At 40.3% G+C, this 16756-nt stretch overlaps 1 long non-coding RNA gene across 1 annotated transcript; it reads left to right on the top strand.

The window, feature by feature from the left end:
* The first annotated feature begins 15062 nt into the window (after positions 1–15062).
* LOC306798855 lies at positions 15063–16473 on the top strand. Its single transcript, XR_013773487.1, has 2 exons — positions 15063–15156; positions 16326–16473. It is a non-coding gene; the product is annotated as an uncharacterized lncRNA (long non-coding RNA).
* The last annotated feature ends 283 nt before the right edge of the window (positions 16474–16756 follow it).

Raw genomic sequence — 16756 nt, 5'->3', positions numbered from 1 at the left:
GCAGGAACAGATGTTTTCTAGTGGAAAGCTATGTCTGAGGATTGAGATTCTCTAAAGGAGCCAAATAATCATTGGGTGCCCTTCCATGATAAACTGTAACACTGTAATCATCATTAGTAATGCTACAAACCCAGAGTCCTAATTGTACAAACCTGAGTTAAAGCTGTCTTTGTTCCAGGATCCTGAAGTCTGAACTCCACCATTACAAAAGGCCTCATGAAACTCTGAAGAGGATAATTCCTCAGGTGGAAAGCACCCCACCGACAGGTTCCAGTCTGATAAGTCATGGCAACAAGTCATCCTTTCTTCTAAAAATGTTTCTTAATGAATTCTTAAACTAATTTTAGCCATGGTAAAATATGATTTTAACTGCTATTCTGTTTTGGAGATACTGTGCTCTCCAAAAATTAGTGCATGGTGATGAAATTTCTGATTAAGAATTGCTCGGTAAATGACCTAATTTATAACAAGGTTATTTCTAGACTGTCAAATCCATCACCCCCTGTTCAAAGGGTGGATACAGCATTTTGGAGTATTTGTATTTACAAATACAAGTTGAATTCCGACATTTAGAACAAAACCGAAATCAACATTGACCACAGATCTAAGATCAGCTGTCAGAAACACAACAGCTGCAGACTGTGGCTATCATCATGTCCTCTAGAGTATTTTTGCAGATGCTTCTTTGCAACAAACTGGAAAATTTGATTTTTTGTTAATTGTGCTTTCAATTTTAGAGAATGTTATGGAGGCAAAGTAATTTCTTATTATAATTTAACAATAACAAAATAGCAATTCAAAAACTGCATGTCGAACATTAGTAATTACTTGGAAAAGTCGTAATAGCCAGACACGCAGATCTTCAGCGTTTTCCTTTGCACAACTTAATTAGCACAACAGACACTTAAATCTGTCCTGAAGCTGACAATGCCTCAAGCATTTCCTTAAGAGAGGGCAGTGTGAGTTCAGCTGTGGCAGGACACACCAGCTGCCTGGCACGCCAGTCTGGGCACGGAGCAAAATAAAGGGAAAACACAGTGACCCCCCCACCCTTCACCAACAGGGAGTCTAAGCTGCACTTGGGTCAGGATAACCTGGCAGCTCCCATGACTGAAAGGGTGGAAAGCAGACAGAAAGGCAGGAAAACAAGTGATCCCACTAAACAGTGCTGCACAACACCCAGCCAAACACCTTTTCTCTGGGCAGGCTCATACTGGGACTGTGCCCTCTGCATTAGCTTTAAACTTGCTGCCAAAAACATCCTCTAACTTTAATGGGGAAAGCAACTTTTCTTTTGTTCCCCCATGTATACACACAACCCCCCTAGAGCAAAGAAACCTCAAAGGCAGCAGACTAGATGCTCTAATGTCCTTTGTCATATGGAAGGCTGGTCAGAAATCAGAATTTGCTCCATAAGCAGAGAAAAGAAAGATGTCCCAAGTGATAAGCTAGAGTTTGAAACTTTCTAAAAAGATCTGAATAAAGTTAACTTATAGCCATAAAAATCGATTACACTGCTAAATGCATGTATTGTACATTAAAATGGTAAGGGATTTAAAATATTCTCTGGCATTTTAAGGTCTAAATTAAGACATCTCAAAGGATGGAAAGGAATACCTTTTCCTCTCTGAAAAAAACCCAGATGCTTACAACCTTTATGTTCCTATGAAACACAGGAAATTCAACAAAATCACATTTCAGGCAAAGAAAAGGAATACTTGAATAATTTTATATTTCTAGCTCCAATAATCCTTTACAATTATAGATAATTATGGAGCTCCATATGAAGGTGCTCCACACAGATCACTGTGCTGCAAAAAAAGTGCTGACCATGAAAATACACTCACAAGTTTCCATGAATTTTTTTCAATATCCTCTGACAACCTCACATCTTGCACACACAACAATATGACTGCTTCCATCATAACCAAATCTGAGAGCAGAGCTCTCTCCATGACCTTAGACTGATCTTGGCCAAACAAGATGAGTCTGTGGCACTAAGGTGGGTGTTTCCATCACCCCTTTCACCTAAGCTTTTCTGAGACAAGCAGCATGAACATGCCAAACATTCTGCTGTTTGCAGCAATAAAACTGTTCTGTCCTTCTGCTGTACTCTGGCACAAGTTACTCTTCAACTCCTGCAGCTGTAACAGGAATTAATTATCTGCAGTTCTGTGTTCATTTGATCAGAGGCTTTAGTGCACCCATTCATAGCATTTAAACTACAGAGGGTCTCAGCTCACAGCTCAGGTCTCAGGGACAAGGCAAGAACCAAGGGTTATGTACAGAAAGCCTCGTTTGTCTTTAGCATCTGAACTAATCTGTTACTGGATTGGTTTCACTTTTTTTGTTTTCAGTTGCTGTGTGCCTTTGGAAAACCAAGGCTGTCTGAGTCATTCAGCAGTGTTACATCAACCAACACATCAGTGCAGTGGATGTCAACATCACCACACTCCTGGAGCACAGCCAGCACTGGACAAAGCATCCAAAAAGTAACGGGGACCACTTTTCTCCTTGGAAGCTTCCATTTTAATACCCTTTAAGGATACTGACTGTTAAGAGATCACCACAGAAACAAAGTTCATCAAATTCAAGATTGAAAAACAGATGGATGCAAGTCCTATAGATTAAATAGTGATTCAAATTTGTACTAAATTAAGGAGACATATTCTATTACATATTTTAATTTTCTCGTTATTAATCAAGGGGCCTAGCCAAATTTTCAGCAGGCAGAGAGGAAATAATTTCAATGTCATCTATTATTTCCCATCTCAGTTTGAAACCTTACTGATTCCAGTGAAATCATATCTGAGCAAGATCTGGACCAGCAAAGAATCAGGCTCTGGCATTTTGCTTTGGGATGTTTTGGATCTAAGAGTGAACTGTAGAGCTCAAATCCAAGAGTTATGTTTGTATCCATACTGGTTTCATGTCTCTTTGGTTACTTTTTGGAGCTATAAAGAAAGGACACTAATATGTAGGATAAGCAAACTAGTCTCAAGACAGACTAATTATATCACTCCTGCCCTTTGCTTATAGCAGTTTTAACTCATCTCTAAATTCCAGTCATCTGTTTCTAATTCAAGTACATTTTAATTTCCTCACTTGATATGAGAAGCAGCAGCCTAGTGCTCACCAGAGCCCCTCACCAAGAGCAAATAAGAGTCAGGAAAAACACTGGTGCTCTGCAAAGCAAGTTGGCCTGGCAGCTCTCAGCCTGGGCTTTCAGTAGCACCACTTGGATCCAGCAGCTAAGTACAGGGCAAGTAGCCCATAAAGGTGCTGCAGCTAGTGAATACAATTTTAGTATTTCAAGTGACTGTTCAGCACTTCAGAAGAAAGATTTACCAGATTTATCCACTTTTTTGTGTTAGTACTTGACAGAGAACTAATTCCAATTGATAGACAGATGCCTTCCCCATTAGCTGTTGTCCTGGTTTGATGAACTTTTACTAGCAGAATGTTACATTGAATCCTAGAAGATTACAGCACAGGAGGTTATGGGACTGATCGGGGAGGACAGATTGGTAGCACAATCTGCAATGACTTCAAAAGGGGTTGTGTGAGTTATTTTCTCTTTAGCTGGGGAAAAAAATAAATGTTTGTATTTCTATTGTGTATTTACAAGACAAAGCTGCTCCTAACAGTATTTCCCATTTCAAAGGTATGCTCTTTCCAATGAGCTGTTGCATTTTCTTCAATAATTAGTTCACACATAGAAAATATGATGCAGGTAAGGGAAAACTAATGTTTCTCAGACTTACTCTACTGACTATAGAGTTGAGAAAAGGATGTCCTACATGTGAGCCTGGGATGGGCTTTCCTGATAGGATATGTGGCTGCAAGAACAAAAAGAATAATGTCCTCATCACAGTGGGAAACTCTGAACAATATGGAGAGAAGGAAACTTACCAATCTATTCCAAATAATATTCTTTGTTGCAGTAATGATGCTATTACTTATTATTTTGCATTCATATGTAAATTAAGAGGAAATAATTAACTGCATTGAGACTTTTCTGTGTTGGGGTCCCGCTGATATTTTTTCAATGAAATGTTTTAGTCAAAACAGTTAAAAATAGTAACAACATCTGCAGCAGAAAGGCAGACTTTCTGCATACTTTGACAGTTCTGTGATTTCCAGATGACCTGTGTGAACTAGTCAAATTTATCAATGAAAATTTGAATTTGAAAACGAAGCCAAACTTTACTAAAACATGGCTGCAGATTTTAACAAGAATGCCTCAACTAAATGAGCCAAGTCCACATCCACAGTTATTAATATCACGTACCTTATCTAGCCAGTTTCTCAATCAACTACAAACAGCTAAATTTAGAGTATTATTCTTAACCATACTTCTCACAGAGGTACTAAAATTCTAAATTGAAATCCTACAATTTTTTTTTTTTTTTGGTAGGTTAGCACAACCTCTACAGCACATACCTAAAATCAACTTCACACAAAATCAGAACCATGTGCAAAAGCTGCCAAGCCCTGAATGAAGAGGGATACTCTCAGCTTCTCTGAGTAGTAGCAGATGTGAAGCCCTGGCAGTACTGCCTGCAGTCAAAAGATTAAAAGGGGTCTTAACTCACATTTTCTGGCAGGTTGAGGTGAATGGGGCTACAGAAACACCTCCAGTTGACTGCTACCTCCCATCTGCCCCCACTCCAACTTCCCCACTGGCAGCAGGCACAGCTGAGTAGGATACATGCACACTAAATCACCCTGTGCTTCTGGCACAGTTAAGTGAAAATAAATTGGTGAGTACATGGGTACACCATTAGAGTTGGACACTCTGTGTGCTGTTACCAGCCCTCAAGTAACCTCCCCATTCAGAAAGGGCTGGAAAGCCTCCACAGCTGGCCTGAGCTCCCACTACAGAAAATACCTACAGAACAAGGCACACCTTTGCCAAGGGTTGGACAATGCCGATACACTTGGATTTGTAAGAGTACAGGTAATATTGCCATCTAGTGACTCCTGTCATAGCAATATTGGCATGATCTTTATTGGGCTATACAAGTATCCTCAGCAGCTATATGGTTTCCACCAATCTGAAGGTCCACAGCATGTAAGTTTGCAACCTTTATCATATCTTAGCCTGTTATAACAATCAAATCATTTGGGGTCTGCCTTTGACTCTAGCTTCTAGAAAAGCAGTTACAGCCCTTCTTCAGCCTGCTCATGATCAGCTGATGACCCTCAAAAGCCTACAGGTCAACAGATCTATTCCATATTTTCAGTGATTTTCCTGGCACTAGGCTCTTATCTGGCACCAGCTACTTGGACTCAAAAAAAAAAAAAAAAAAAAAAAAAAAAAAAAAAAAAAAAAAAAAAAAAAAAAAAAAGATGAAATTTTTATTAAATTCAACTTGCGAGGTGCAAATAAATTGAAAGAACATTCTTGTACATGCAAGTAAAAATATTCTGCAGCTGTGCCACATCTCCAGAACATTAGCCAAACTTTGACAGAGACACACCAAAACCATTCTTTCTTCTCAGAACGACACAAAAAGCTCTGTGTCTCCTCTAACTCATTGCAGGTACAGCAAGTCAGGGCTGTGCCCACCGTGATGGACCTGTGATCCAGTCTGAAGCATTTAGCAATCAGCAACTATTTCTATACTCTATAAAAGACACTTTCTGCTTCCAGGGATTTTACTGAAGATCTGAGGGAGATGACTAGACATTTGGGTTGTTTAGTGTGGTTTTTCTCCATTCATTCTTTTTAAACTGGAAGAATGGTAGCAGTTGCCCTTTGACAGGCCCATACTGGAGGCTTCAGGGTAGGGGGGAGAAGGAGGTGGAGGAGGGGAAAAGACAATATCAGGAAATAATTTACTAGGCAATCATGACCACCAGATACAGGAACAGGTAGGGTGCTACAAATAGAAGCATGAAAGGTGGCTGTGAAAGAGGTTGCTGGACTTGATCAGAAAGAAGTGAGGGGAGAGCACAAACAGAAGTGAATTAAATTTGAGAGAGCTTTAACAAAGAAAAACTAGAAATACAGGGAAAGTATTGAAGAGAAAGAACGTGCACTCTAGGACAACAAGAGGAAAAATGCAGACCTGAGTAGCCAGGAGACAAGCAAGGCAACAGTCCAAGCTAAAACAGGGTCAGACCAGATAAACACCTTTGACACTTAGGGAATTTGCTCATATCCCACTATGATGATGATGCTTCATTCTGTGACCCTCACACTGACAGCCAGCACTCAGAGGTCTGTTTCATGGATTAGACAATAGTTCATGCACTGCAGACACAGCTTGTGCTAGGTATGACTAACAAAAAATAGTTTGGAACAGCCCCAGTGCTTTGCTTTCATACCACTCTTGCACTTGACATACTTTAGAAACAGCAGCTGTGTAACTCAGAAAATTGAGAAACCCTGACAACACCTCCATTGCAGTTGGACCAGCTAAAACAACTCAGTGCCTTGGGAAATTGGTCTGGCCCTTTGTGTCACCCCGTGTTGCCACTGGCCTCCAGCTCCATCAGCTCTTCTCATGCATTCCAGGATTTACTCTGTTATTCTCTGTGAAGTTTGTTCCACAGTTTGTGAGCACACCAGCGCTCTAGCTCATATGCACACAAGCCTGGAAAGGTCAGAACTCACAGATGTTTTGTAAAAAACATAGAACCCATGACTTGCATGAGATGTGTCTCACTCAGAGAGAAGGATATATATCCTGCATATGGAAAGCATCACATTTAACTCATTTAAAACATGAGTCAAATTTCTCATTCTTGCATAGCTCATCCCAGCTACATAATGGCTGCTATCACACTGTTAACATCCAGATTTTAAAACATTTAAAAAATTAAAAAGCTTATCACTACCAAGTACAATTCCCCACAGATGGAACCTTGAAGGCATGACCAATGAAGAATGTACCATTTCAGAACAGAAAAAGTCTGAACAATGCAGAGCACTCATCTAACACTTGTATCATACATATATAGCAGCATGCCTAGATCACATTTATGGGCTGCCATCCATATTGATGTTTATATAGTGCAGAGTCAAAGAAAGAATTGCTGTCTCAGAAGACTTAAAGCTTAATTCTCCTACCAATCCTTAGGTCAACCCAGCCATAGCAAGTAACCATGACACATTCTGAAAGCAGAAATGGACTTATTTGAAGATATGAGGAAACTTTAAAATGCACTGATCTCAACTCTGGGAGAGTTAAAAATGCCTTTTGAATGCTCTGAGCTGTAAGTTTTGCAGTAGTTTTTCATTCCCTACCCTTTCCAGCTACACCTTAGGAGTAGAGAGTCATCACATCCCATTGCATCTTAGGTATCCTGTCAGTACAAACAGAATGCCTACATATCTGATTATGCCATCTTTGCAGTGTTTTGGGGCTTTTTTTAAATAAAAGACTATTAGCAAAAAAAGTCTGTCTGCACACAAGCAAAGCTTTAGGTTTACTTGTAAGCCAAAATTTATGTAACTGGAATTCAAATTTTAGAGCTTGTTTCAATAATGAAACCTGAAGCCCTATAAGAAGTGGTGTGTCATTAGCTCCTCTTTTTTTGTTAAACAAACAGCGTTTAGTCTGTACTAAGAAATATGACAGTTCCTTGCATGGAATTAATAATCACATTTGTTGCCAAAAAAATCCACCTATTCTGAGAAAACCTGATGTACTCACCTTTTGCAAGAGAGGTTTCCTACCCATGGATTGGCCACACTGACATCTAAACAGGCAACACAGAAACAACAGCCTAGGACAACAACAGTTGGCAGAAACAGCACCCACCACAACAGCTCTTGGTAGTTTTGGTTTGGGTTCTGTTCTCCCTCCTTGGTGAGGGTTTAGATGGAATAGCACAAGCTGTGTGGAGACATAAGGAAACTACCCTGAAAGTGGAAAGCAAACTGGACAAAGATGAAGATAAAATTTTGGGGACAAACCACAATTGACAGAAAAGTAAAGGAGGAGAAAATGAAAACAAAGCAGCTCAAATCGATTAGACAAGATTCAGTCAGATCCACACAAGAGCCTGCAGAAGTTTACTTGGTGCAGGACACTGCTTTAAAACAACAAAAAAATTGTTTGGGCTTGCCCCTCAGGGACTGGCAGAGTGTCCTTAGAGGCACTCAGTGTCACTTCCACTGAGGGTGTGACCCAGACCACCTTTCCTGCTCCCCACCCTCAGTACTGTGGCCTCACTGGGCAGGGCATGGGGAATTAAGTTGCAGCTGCAGTTTCTTCCTTCTACTACAACACAGCACACACAGATGGTCCAAGAGCCCATAGGCACAGCACAAAGCTATGAACCTGAGATGTAGGAAATATTACAGCAGAAAAGCAGAGGAAATGTGGAGTTTCAAGCTGACTTTGTCCATGCAATACCAACAAAAAGCACCCAGAGTGATACAACATCTTCAGCATGTGTGAGGCTTACCCCTCCAGGTGCCCTCTCCTTGCAGCCACACTGGAATTGGATTTTGCAGGGGAAAAGAATTGGGTGTGAGCACAGGGCACCACTGGAGTACACAAGGAGGGTGAGAAGGCATTTGGGTAAGCTCAAACACAGGACAGTGGAGGACAAGGAAGAAAGAAGACATGGAAGTCTTAAAGATAGCTACTGAGAGATGGCCAGAGGCAGTGCTAAAAGACTTTAAATGTGATTTCTATCTGAAGGATGGTATTTCCTTTAATGAGCGAGAAGGGCATAGCCATATCTGCAAGAAATCAGGCTACAAAATTTATTCTCCAAGTATAATTAACCTAAGTTTAGTTAAAGATCAAGTATATTGCAAGAGGGATCACTAAGACTGCAAGAGAAACTGTAGAACTTCCTTCTTGATTGTGAGGGAACTCTGATGAGGTATTTTGGTTTCTGAGTAGCTGTAGCAGACATGCAAACTAGCAGTCATACATCAGAATGACTAGATAAGAAACTTCAGCTTCCAAATATACTTGTAAAGGTTAAAATTAATTAAGATACAGAAATAAGTAATATTTTACTAAAAACAGAAAAGAAAAATATGGTCCCAGCACTGCAGAAAAACAGCAAGGCCTCCATTAGAACAAGCCCAAGTATTGAGAATACAGTTTTGTAAACATGTGTCAAGAATTTATGCAGGGGGGAAGAGCTTTTACAGTGGTGCTAGGAAAAACACATCACACCAAAGAGCAGGGGAAAAAAAAAAACAAAACATGTACTAGGAAAAGTTCTTTTCTTGTTAGATCTGTGACTCTACAGGATACTCTAAAATAAGGAGAAACTGTGAAATAATTGAGGCAAAACCCTCTAAAAATTCATGCTTAAAGTGATGACATTTTTAATTCTTCCACTTGTGAATGTGAGTGCAAAAGGAAAGATTTTCACTAAATCAAGAAAAAACTAGCCTCTTTTTTCCCCACCCCTCCTGCTCAGTGGCCAAGATAAGAGGTCAGGAAACACAGATGCCCATGCATGTGTCTTGCAGGGACCCACTTACCAGACCCATCACCCTAATTAACACACTTACTGCTTAAGCCTTTTTTCTCTCTTTGCAGTTCCTCTAAGTTTGATAAGTCTTGTCTGGGGTTTGTTGAAGTTAGGGGGATTATTTGAAAGAAAAGCTCAAGTAAGCTGTGCATGTTTTATAGTCAGTACATCCATAAACCAAACACACCAAATGCTAGAACAGTTTGCTAAGAGCCATTGAGGCGAGCCCTAATTAAAAAGAAAAGAAACCCTTGCAAACAGCATGTCTCCAAGGGGTGAAAGGTCCTCATGCTGCTCGGTGAGGAAACACCAGGGCCACCTTTAAACTTTAGAGCTTTATTAGTGCCTTTGTCAGCAGCATGGATCTGTGTGTTGTGTTTCAGTCGAGGCCCTGGGTTTGTCTGTGACAGCTCCAAACAGGAAATTAACACCCTGCGGTGCGGCGGCAGCGCCACAGAGGAAGCGGCACTGGGGTACACGAGGCCGGGGATGAACAAAGCCCCAGAAACATAACGTCACCCATAAAAGTCACACTTTAAGGCACAGGAAGGATGCTGAACAGCACTTGGCTGCACTACAGGCTTGCAGTAAAAAGAAAGTTGCAGGCTGAGAGGCACAGCGTTTACAGGGCGCTTATTTTTCGAAATAGTCGCTACGGCTTTTATTTTGAGCAGAGCGGTTCAAAGCGAGGCTTAGGAAACACCCGAGAGCTCACAAATGTTACATTTCCACCCGACACGTGGCTCAGGGCTAAGATATTGCTTTTTATCTATCTCCCTGTTTATTTGGGTTGTTTCCTCTTCGTAAGGGGCTCAGCTTTTCTGCAGGCAGCTGGATGGATTTCCACTGTTACCATGGCATTACTGACCTTGAGCGTGGGGCTGTTAACATGACCTTTGCTTCTTTCCATTCCTGCAAGGATGTTTTAGTGTAAATAATGGGGAGGCCAAACAGCACTGGGAGATTCCTCCTCTGGGAGATGGGAATGCAGCTAGTTCAGCTAGGAGAGGAGCAGGGCAAGAGCTGCAAGCTGATAGCTGACAGCTAATAGCAACATAAAACTGAAGCAGTGTCTCAAACAGAACTCTTCTGCCCCTGAGAGATGCCTGGCAACTACTTTTACAACACTTAACAGTGCCTGAGAACTGCCCTATCTCGAAAGCACAAGACAGGGCAGGCCCTGAGCAGCTGCAGGGGCCCAAAGGCAGACTGCAGGGCAGTGGGGTAACAGAGCCTTGGGATAAGAAATACTGGCAACAGTGCTTCAGATGGCTGCTGTAACTCCTAGGATTTTTAAAGCCTGAAAGGCTCTCACAAACAGAGGGGAAGTTCACTTTTTAAGAAAAACATACACTTTACAGAGTTTCAATTAAAACAACACCAGAAACCACCTAATTCACTATGAAAAAAAAAGAGGAAAACCCTCTGTTGTAGCCTCTATCTAATATATTCTTTGCCTCAAGCAACTCTTAATATAGTTATATAAATTCTATTAACTTAAATGAAAGGAAAATCCAAAGTTTCATGGGGCAGTAGAAACTGCTGCTGCAAATTAGACCAGTCTGCATCCTACTGTACTGAGGGGAACTTTAAAAGGTTTCTGCCAGACTCCTCAGGCATGAAGTGATATTTTGAACATTGTAACAGTGGCTAGAAGCTTCAGGAAAAGGTGTGCATTATTGGGAAAAAGTTTTGTTCACAGTGGGAGTTTCCTCTAATCCTGCACAGATTTAGAATTAATTTTTCAAGGGAGACCAAATAATACCCTGAATTCCACTAAAATTCGATAGGATTTATGTGCCTAACATCCTAAATCCTAAGCTTTTATGTTGGGCTTATGCAGTAGAGCATGAGAGGGAGATATTTCATATATAACCCCAGCAGTTCAGATTATACTCAAGTAATCCAAACCACCTGTGGATCACTGCAGTCACAAGTCTGTGGAGGCAGAGGTTTTTTCTCCTTTTCTGATCTGTAAAGCAGGATTTCCAGCCCCTTTGGGATTGGAGCAGACTCCAAGCAGCAGAACTCGTGAGTGGGTGTGGGAGCAGCCCCAGAGCTGGGGGCTGGTCCCCGTGAGCAGCTGCACACTGTGCTTCTGCAGAAAGGCAGCTCAGCTGGGAGAGCCCCAGCTGCAGATGAGCCTGGGCTGGGAATCCCCAGCCAGCAAAAGCAGCCAGCTTCGAGTTCTTGGAGCTTTGGAGCAACACATACCCATGTATGATCTATACAGCTACATCAGCTAAGGGTTTGGTGCCCCAGAATCTCCACCCAGTACCAGCACAGTATGCTACAAAGCTAGAGTAACTTCACTGACTGCATACAGATTGTCTAGAAGTGACTTAAGATGGCAAAAAAGGATAAAATCAAATTACTACTATAACTCGGCAGCATTTTAAAGGGGTCCTTATGGATTCCTACTGACTTTTTTTTTTTTTAACACACAGGATTAAAACACTAAAGATAAATTCACTTGAAATGTCATCTGAACTCTGGCAACTTGAGCATGTGGCTTCTCACACACAGGTTTCAGACAAAACTCTGCTCTGTCAGATACTGATGCAAAAACCTGTGAGAGGAAAGTACCAAAACAAATGTAAAAGCCTTCCACTAGCAAACAGGAAGCTAGAACAGCACCAAGTTGTGCTGTTCACTGAGGAGCCATTCAAATCAGATGTTGTTGGAGAGATTCAACCCAAATGAGGATGCTGTGAAGACAAGTTTAAATACATGTCACAGATTCAAGTGGAACCTAAAATTAGTACAGAGTGTTTTGTCTCTTCACTCTATATTGCTGTCCTATGTAATGAGATCATATTGTTGATAGAGCCAAATGTTCTCTCTCACTGCTGTTGCTAAGAGAGGCTGACAGAAGCTGCCAAGACCCCTCATGAGGCATTTTAAATTAAAACCTATATAAATTTGAACTGTCTTTTTTATGACCATACAATGCCTTACAGAGTTCAGATTCTGATATGGCAATTATTTGCCTTGCAAAACCAGTTAAACTGTGCCTGATTTCACAACATATAGCTGATAAATGGGTACATATAATGTTAGAAATATTCTGTTGAGTGGAAAACCTGAGATGGGAGTTGGTTGCTATGGGCTTTGGAGGCACTTATATAAAAATTAAAATTGGAATAGACTCAAAGGCCTCATTTATCTCTCATTTTTACAAGTGACAATCCAAATGAACCCCCAAATGCCAAATTAGCAGTTTTAGGGAAAAATCTAATGTGACAGGAGGCCAATTAGGCCACCTTAAAAAGTTAATTTTTCACAGGAGTAGGAACTTCAGAAATAGCCATTTTCAGCAAAGTAAGTTGGTGGTAATAATGTGTGGTTTCAAAACCAAGTATCATTCATCCTCAGAGAAATATGCTGTAAATATATTCCCAGAACTGACCAAAAAAAAAAAAAAAATTGAGAATATATAGAGAAAATGGCATTTTTAAGTAGCTGGCACTTGTCTATAGGCAGCTCTACAGTCAAACCTCAGGCAGTCCTATTTCTTAGCACCGAGATCAGAGTACAGGTATATCCCCTCTCAACTGTGACACAATCCCCAGCAGCACACAGAACTCTACTGTTCCTTTAGTTTCTCAGTCTGATGTTTGCACAGCCAAGTTGCTCAGACAATCCAGAGTTAGGGTAGGATCTGCTGGAGCTGGCTAAGCTGCACCTGCCACACTTCTCCAGTAAGGAGGGAGGGTTCAAGGTAATTAGGTAGAGACCATAGAAGGAAGCCCAGATGGAATCCAGGGTGTAATGAAAAAGAACTGGATGCTTTTTGGGTCAGATTATTGTTGCCAGTCATAACAGACACAGTGATCCTGCTCCTGACTTTTTGAGCTCTTTCTCAGTTCACTCAGTGTTAAATTCAGAGAACAGACAGATTGTTTCCCCAGATTAACTGGAAATCTCAAGACAGCTCTCCTTCTTCAGAGGAAAGCTGTAGCAATGCAAAGGGCTCCATCTCAGTTTTACACTTTTGCTGATGCATGAAAAAAGTAAGAGGGGATAGGAGAAGACTGAAAAAAAACAACCATTAAACAAATGAAGGCCAGAGAGATTAAAAGAGATTTAGTGCTTTTTCATATAGTTTGCAAATTTTCTTAAAATTGTTTCATTCCTTAGGTACATTTAGGTCAATCTTAGGAACAAGGCTGATTTATACAAGTCATTTCGAAGACAGGAAAGAGGTAAGATTTGAAATCTATCACCCAAGATCAGAGATGATCACTATCACAGCTGCAACTAGAACACAGGTTTGCACTATCTTGATTTTGCAGTTGCATTTCTGGGACATACTGTGCCCAAATGAGCCTTTTTGACATTTACTATCACAATAGACTTCTTCCATCTACAAGACAATCTGATTACCCTACACCATCAAGAAGAATAAGGATCACATTTGCTGAAATCAGAGGGGCATCCATTAGTAACAAGTGTTAGGAGAAGCATGTTTAGTATTGGGTTTTTTTTCTCTTGAGGAATCAATCCACAAAGTAACAGACAATCTTCTAAAGTTTACAGCTGAGCATTATTTTTGATCTGTTAGAGATAAAACTTGTTTGGACTAATTTAGAACAAAAAGGGATGGGGGAATGTGTTCTAGACTGCCTGCTGAAATAGAGTAGTACCTGGGCTCAGCAGCTGATGAATAAGTAAAGCAGTCACACTTGTGTGTGACTTCAAAAGATTTTAAACAAAGTTACTCCAAGATCTAGAGAAGACAGCTAAAGAAACATTGCTTCTGAACAGATTACATAACACTTTATAAACCTTTTTCTTAACTAGAACCTTTGCCAAATAGCACCTCATTGTACTTCTTTGACCTTACAAGAAAAATACAAAGAACCTGTCTGGCCACTAACAGCATTCACGTGAGGGGAACTTCCATCTCGTTATATATAAGCATCCTCTAAGAGGTTTAAACCACAAACTTTTACTGCAATATAAAAAAGGTACTGTGCAAGACTTTGCAAAAACATTTCTGTAAAGTATGAATAGCTGCCCTGGGGAAACTCCCCCATATTAATAGAAATAAGGGTTATTGCCCACGCTGAGCAATGGCTCAGAGGGAATCTTTAGAAATATTCTTGTAAATTATTCCATTTGAATGCAATAGTTTTCAGGAAGGTATCTCAATAAGCAGGGAAGTCAGAAAACGAGCTGATAAAACAAAAGCAGCAGCATTTCCCAGTACAAACACTGCAGCAAAGACTGCCTTCCACCAACACAGGAGTTTCTGACCCAGGGGTTACCAGCATTCCACCCTCTGCTCTGTGAGATCAAATTGCCCCCTTCCCTAGCATGTGTTACTGAAGCAAGACCATGTCTCAGTTTCATGGACTGTACCCTAATTAGCAAAATAGAAGCCCAGACCTCAAGGATGTCTAAAAAAGATGTAGAATAAAGAGGGGGGGAAATGCAAACACCAAGGTAAGCATGGATTCTGACATTAACACATGGCATTTCTTAACTGTCATCAGAGCAGAGGCAGCAGCAGAAACCTTGTACTCCCTGCAGGCACCAGCTACAGTACCTTCTCTGGTACCCTTGTCCCCAGGGTCTTCAGTTATAATGTGCTTCCTTTTGCTATTAGTTGCTCCAAAATACTGGTTCCAAATGACTGACAGCCAAATCATCTTTATAATATGCCTCCAAAGAACCAGGTGCAAAAATGACCACTTAAAAGTGAGGAATATTTAAACTAGCTGCTGTTTCTGCTTATAGAAAGTTACAGTTATTGCCAAATTTTCTTCAGTGTTTCCTGGACTCACTCTTTCAACTTTCAAGAAATTTGACAAAGGTTATCAACACAAGGAAGCAGCATGAAAAAATCTGTACCAGCAGAGATTATGAAATATATATATTTTTTTCTTATTTCTGAGAGAGCCATTTACAAAAAAAAATTAATGCTGAACTAGAATTGTGTGTAATTAAGAGTAGAACCTTTACACTTTTCCTGACTTCTCACATGCACTATGGGCTGCCTGGGGAAGAGAAATCCATCCAAGTTGTTTTAGCATTTCAGTTGCTGTTTGCTGATGTACCTGGTTAAATCTTGTACAGCAGAAAAACAAACCCTAATAAATGAGCAACATTCTGTTGCATGGATTTCACCAAAAAAATTCAGGGGCCTGTCACACACTCCACTTTTTTTTTTTTTTTTTTTCATCTAGATATTTTCCAAAGAAACAGCCTTTAAAGTCATTACTAGTGTGCTGGGTGCCCAACCTGAGGTTAGGGACTCATGAAGTTCAGCATTTCATTATGTTAAAAAAATAAATCAAGGAACTTGAATGTGACTCTCAGGACATATGATACAGTTTGTAAAGTATAAATCTAGAATTTTCAAACTGTTTGAGGGGGAGAGGAAGCTAGACTTAAAAGATGATTACTTTTAAGAGCTCATGGTTCCAAACTGTTAATCTAAATATACATATATTTATGTATACAAACTAACATAACTGTTCCTCTATACAGTCAATCAGCAACCAAGAGCAGGAAACTGGGATGACAAACAAAGTTTTTGTTCTTTGATTTTCTTCCTCTTTCTAGTTTTACTTAGATTGGAAGATCAGAAAAGACATTTATGGCAGTGGAGAACATAGTCTTACCTTTAATTATATCCAGAGACTTGTCTGTATAGGGAATTGAAAACAAATTTCTAATTTTGCAAGACTGACAAGGCTGAAGTCTTTGCATGCCATGTGTTTGACTAAACCAAATTTGGAGGGGGGAAGAAGGGAAGAAGTTGTTCCGTTAACAGCCTAGCTGCTCCTAAGAGCAAGGGGTGTCAAAAGTAAATTGGTTTTTCCAAAGCTCAAATTCTTTTCTTTGTGCATCCTTAACACTTCTAGACTTTGGAGCACAAAAAACCCCTTTGCATCAAGGATGGCTCTTTGTTGTTCCTGAGTATCTGGATTACCTCCAGTCTGCCACACAAAGCTTTTGCAAATGAAAAATAAAATAGTCTCCACTTGTCAGTGGAGACATTTTTGCAGTTAACATTTCCTAGTCTCTCTTCCTTCAGCAAGCTATGATGTCTTGTCATTTCAAGCTACGTATATTATTCAGACAAGAAAATTTTAACATCCTCCACACATTCACAACTTCTGCATGCAACAGCCACAGGATATCTGAATTCATTCCAGCTGGAGATGAAGCAGATTAATCTAGATTTTTTTTTGTTGTTGTTTAATTTCTTAATTCAATACCTCTTTCTATTTTCTTTGCTTGGAAAGCTGATGGCAGGGACCTGGTGTCTGTTCTTGGTGACCTAGTGAATCCC

This window comes from Erithacus rubecula (assembly GCF_903797595.1).
Source record: "Erithacus rubecula genome assembly, chromosome: 2".
In the NCBI taxonomy this organism is placed as follows: Eukaryota; Metazoa; Chordata; class Aves; order Passeriformes; family Muscicapidae; genus Erithacus; species Erithacus rubecula.
This window is presented reverse-complemented; position numbering and strand designations above follow the sequence as displayed.